A 5,684-nucleotide genomic window follows, 5' to 3' on the forward strand; every position below is an offset into this window, starting at 1 on the left:
CTCCTTCTCCGGTGTGTTCACATTTTACTGTGGGAACGGAATGAAGTAGGATGAAACCCAAGACCCAGGTTGGAAGCTCAGCTTCAGGGTAAAGAGACTTAACATGAGGATCTCCAGTCTCTGGTTCTGCTTTGAGCACCCCAGCCTTTCCTGGAGGGTGCCCCTTATAGCACAAGTAAAACTTGCTATTGTGTCAACTGAACAAAGTCCCTCAGAACTGTCTATGGGAGAAGGGACAGGGAAGAGAAGGGGAGAGTCTACCAAAGCCACTTGCAAAGAGACAGTGAGCCTCACAGTATTCTCCTGGAGCCCTGACGATACTGTTCTCCTCCTGACTTTGAGGGATCCTCTGGCTCAGGCCCTGGTGGAGAGGGTGCAGCCTGAGGTATCTAGAAGAAGAAGGGTTTGGGGAAGGAGGCTTTTGTTGTTGTGATCCAGCCCAGAGCAGCAGCATTTCATAGGTAAGAACCCCGCTGTGCAGGCTGAGGTCATTTCTGGCAGGGCTCAGCGCTCAGTGCAGACGCCAGCAGGTCTGTTTTAATATGTGCAGCAGCCGCATTCCTAAGCAGGGTGGGTAAACCCTTCTGGACAAGACTGCTTTCCATCAGAAATCATGCCAATTCACCCGGATCAGATATTTTAGAGAGAGTTGGATTTCTTTTTCTTTTTAAATAAAAATTCAAAGAATGACTAAATGCAGGGAGCAGGGGGTAGGGACCTGGGGTCACAGATGAGAACAGGACAAAGATAAAGACAGAAGGCGCTAAGAAAGAGCCCTATTTTGGAACGAGCTGTTTAGACCTTTCTTGGGCTGGGTGAGTTTTCTTACTGTCATCTGCTCATGCATCCACTCAGTGCCACTTCTACTCTCTGTGCCATAAGCTATGCTAAGAACATAAAGAACTTGTACTGGCTACTCGTCTTTGTGTGCTAGATTACTATAGTGCATTACTAGTGCACATGTGTGTGCGTTCACACGAGTGCATGCATGTGTGCACTGAACGTAGAGCCTTGCATATTCGATCACTGAGCTTATTTTTTTGAGACAGGTCCTTATTAAGCAGCCCACATTGGTCTCTAGTTTGCAACTCTCATGAGGTGCAGATGTTCACCACCATGCCCTGTTTAACACACAGTGTTTTAAACCACACTCAGATATTATCAATTTCTGTGGCCCAGGAGTCTCGGTACAACTTAGCTAGATCCTCTGCCTTAGGATTTCTCACAATGCTCTAATCAAAGCTTTGGCCAGAGCTGCTGTCAGCTCTGAGGCCTCACTTGGGGAAAGACCCACTTCTGACGTCCTATGGTTATCTGCAGGATTTGGTCTTTGAGGGGCTTCAGTTCTTAGTTTGCTGCCCTCTGCCCTGGCTCCATGGGCCTCTCTACTGTGGCAGCTTGCGCCATTGAAACAGTCAAGGTGAGAATGGCAGTGGGAGAGTGTAAGACAGAAAGACAGACCGAAGTTAGGGCTGCATACTGCCTGATTATGAACCTATATTTGTCATACCTAGCTGACTAAGTTGCAGGTTCCACCCACACTCAAAGAGGTGGATACACAAAGGTGTAAATGCCCAGAGATAGAGACAGTCAAAGACCATTTTAGAGGCTACCTGTTTCTTAGGAACTCAGGAAACTGCCATAATGGAAATTAAAGGGTAGTAGTATATAGGATAATAGGATATACTACATATTACTACATATTACTATCCTATATACTAATATACTACATGTTACTCCATAATAATGGAAATTAAAGGGTAGTAGTATATTAATAATAATAGGAAATGTAATACATTGATTACTAACAGTGTCGGGAACTGTATGACTCCATATACATATAGATATAAGCATATGCATATATGCGTACATTGCATCTATATGCATGCTCTAGCCTTTATGTGCATGATTCTCCTCTTTCTAAGGAGGGGAATCTTGATGCTGAGCATTTAATTGTTCGCCCTTCAACTTGTCAGACATCAAAGGATTCTGCCTTTGTCTTGTGACTCCCAGATGAATGGCAATGAGACTTGGAAAATGCTGTAATGGTTCCTCTGCTAGGGGCTTTCAGAAGGCTTCTCGGAGGCATAGATTTGGAAGACTACTGTATGTACCAGCAGCAGACCCCGAGAAGGGAGGCAGGGGATGGAAGTGACACAATCCTTTGCTCTTGAGGAGCCCTTGAAGTTTAAGTGGGGACCAGCCCCAAGAAGAAGTCTTGGCACTTGCCGGGGCCAGCAGCAAGTGCAAAGGGAACAGCTGTTCCAGAGTGCTCTGAGAGGAGCCAGGAAGCCGGTGGCTGTTTAGATTAGTTTTCTAATTGGCCGAGTGTTAGCAAAGCCTCTTGTGTATACAATGGGGATAGTTAATCTTGTCTATTTGTATATCCACTCATGTTCTGTCACTCGCTGATCATAGCTGTCTGCCTCTCTCTGTCTGGTTTCCACCAAGGGAGGGTGTCAGTCCGTGGGTCTCTGACTTTCTTCAAAGTGTTTGAAGTGGGCTACAGAAGGAACCCTAGAAAGAGGGAGCAGCTCAACCACCCCTCAGGCTCACCTTATGTTTACCAAGCAACCGCTTCTCTCACCTCCAGATGTCCTCATCATCTTTCCGGCAGTGGCCCTCCTTCCAGCACGCCCCCTCCCATCACTGGAACCCATACACTGGCATAAATTGGCCCTCCATGTCATGTCATAGTTTCAGGAAAAACCTTAAAACTAGGCTCCAAGCTTCCAAAAGGTCAACCCAATTTAAAAGTTGACTTGTCCAGTATTGCTCAGCCCATAAGTTGCTGCTGAGCCAAGACTTGAATGAAGGTGGGCCCAGTGATTGCTTTTCTGCATTGACTGTTGGTCTGGCATGGACGGCTCTCCTCTCCCCAGCATTCTGCGCCTTATTTCCCATGCAAGCTTCCCTTCACTACCAGGCTAATTCAGCCTCCTTGTGGCTTACCTTTTCTAGCTTTTCTTTTTTTTTTTTTTTTTTTTTTTTTTCTTTTTTTTGGTTCTTTTTTTCGGAGCTGGGGACCGAACCCAGGGCCTTGCGCTTCCTAGGTAAGCGCTCTACCACTGTGCTAAATCCCCAGCCCCCTTTTCTAGCTTTTCAATACTTGTCTAGACCCTGCCTTAACTCTATAGAAGGTTTGAGGGAATGAGGACAGGTTTCCTGCTCCCCAGATACCCTGGGTCTGGTAGCTTCCTCTCCAATGAGACTGTAGAAATCTTTAGAAGAGGAGGCATAGTCTTCCGTCATCCCCAGGGACAGAGGAAATGCTTGTGGTTTAAAGGATAATAATGAGAGAATAGATGAAGGCAAGGCTGGGGGTTTGTAGAGATACTCATGTCTTTAGGAAGCCATAGTAAGCCCTGTAGATCTGAGGACCTCCTGCTTGTATCATTCTTTATTCTTCCCTGTCTTCTGAGACACTCCCTTCCCTCAAAGCCTCTAGGCCTTCAGCTGACTGCCATGGTTTCCTCTCCCTTCTTAACTTGAGCCTTCTGATTAGTACACCTCTTTGTGAGCCTTCTGATTAGTACACCTCTTTGTGAGCCTTCTGATTAGTACACCTCTTTGTGAGCCTTCTGATTAGTACACCTCTTTGTGAGCCTTCTGATTAGTACACCTCTTTGTGAGCCTTCTGGTTAGTACACCTCTTTGTAATCTCCCCAGTCTCAGCGGGTCGGGTATGCACAGTTTTGTAGGTAGGAAGGGAGACACTCATGAAAATGACTGAGGAGGAGAGGACAAAGAAAAGAGCTACTGCTCAATAATGCTCAACAGAAGGGGCTAATTCGAGCAGATGTTTATTTTGGGAGTAGCGTCCAGAGCATTACAAAGAGGCGATCACACAAACGAGATGCAAAGGAAACTAAGGAGGTCTCTGTGTTCCCTGTCTCTATTGGTCTTTGCTGTATCTAACTAGGGTTCAAGGGACAAAGCACTTGCTGTATGCCAGATACTAAGTGCTCTACACGAATGGCCATGTTTAGTCTTCAAACCAGTTCTATAAAGTACCATTTGCATTATCCCGATCAAAAAGCAAGGCTTAGCATGATGAAGCTGGCTCAAGATTGCACATAAAGTGTAAGAGTTGGAGACACATCCCTGGGGTAGAACATTTGCCTAGCATGGTGAGGGCCCTTGCTACATTTTTCTTTTGTTTTTGAGGTAATTGTGTTATGTAGCCTAGTGTAGCCTAGGCTGGGTCTCAAATTCCTGATCCTCCAGCATTTGATTTCCAAGCCTCAAAAATGCTAGGATTATAGGCATAATCCTATATATGTTTCTGTCTCTCCGCCTCTCTCTGCCTCTCTCTGTGTCTCTGTCTTTGTCTCTGTCTCTCTCTCTGTCTCTCTGTCTCTGTCTCTGTCTCTCTCTCTCTGTCTCTCTCTGGTATGTAGGTGATTAACATTTGCCAAGAGCAGTCCAATAAAAATGCCTGGTGCTCCTTCCAGATGGGCCCAGGGTTAGAAGGAATCAAATAGAGTATGGTTCCCTCCCACTTTTCAAGGAGGGGGCCTGGGTCTGAGGCACTTTCCACCTAACCTTTGCTTTGCAGCTTGCAGAAGTGGACAGCTGGCAGGAGAGCTACATTTTTCAGGCCCCGGGCTGTCTTCTTATCTGAGGAGCCTTGATTTACTTTCCTCTATCTAATCTCAGTCCCCAGCACTGGTGATGGATTTCACCTTCGGCACTGCAGGAGGAACCTTGCCAAAAGCACTCCCCACAACCCGCTGAGAAGAAGACAGCTTTGGCTTCAGCTTTGGGATCCACCCTTAACTTTCGTTCTCCCTCAGCTCAGGTGGAGACAGGAGGACCTTGTGGGGATTTTTTTTAATCTTTTATTTATTTTTTTGACAGTTTCATATATATATAATGTATCTTGATCACATCCACCCCCTACTCACCCCTCCTACTCTCCCAGGGTGCCCTCCAACATGTTTTCTTCACATATTTTTTCTATTATTATTTTTTGGGTTTGCAATCCTCTGAGCCCTCTGGAGCTGCCTGCTGGAATGCTGTCTGATCTAGTTTGCTTACGTTTGTGCAGTTGTGCAGGTCACCATAGCTGCAGTGAGTTCATGAACGTCATGTCCACCCCATGACTAGAAGTGTCCTAGGATGATTCTCTGGTCCTCCGACTCGTAACGTTCTTTTTGCCCTACTCCAATGATGTTCCTTGAGTCTTGGAGTGGGAGACCAGGATCGCCATGAAGATGTTCTGTTTAGAGCCGAGAGCCACTTATTCTCAGCACTTTGACCTGCTGTGAGTCACTGCCTTGACTCCTGCCCACTGTAGGAAGAAACCTCTTTAGCCAAGAGGGAGCACAACACCAATCTGTGGGTATAAGCATCAACACTAAGAAGGCGAAGTGACAATATAGAGTTTTGCTTTTGTGGCTTGGAGAGGATGAGGTGGAACAATACCGTTGCTTACTAAGAATAAGTAAAACTGCTTTTCCTCATCCACTCAGGCCTAGTAATACTTGAGATGTGTGTAGGAGACAAGAGAATAAAAAATAGGAGTATGTATGTACTGCTCTCCTCTTTGTTGGGACATTCATACATCTTCAAATTTCACCCTCATGAATGAAAAGAAAACCTTTGGTATTCCCATACTACAGATAAAGAAACAGGCACACCAGGGCTATGAGACACATGGGCAGAAGTGTACAGCTCTGGTA

This window comes from Rattus norvegicus, chromosome 8, assembly GCF_021556685.1.
Source record: "Rattus norvegicus strain SHRSP/BbbUtx chromosome 8, alternate assembly SHRSP_T2T, whole genome shotgun sequence".
Classification (NCBI taxonomy): Eukaryota; Metazoa; Chordata; class Mammalia; order Rodentia; family Muridae; genus Rattus; species Rattus norvegicus.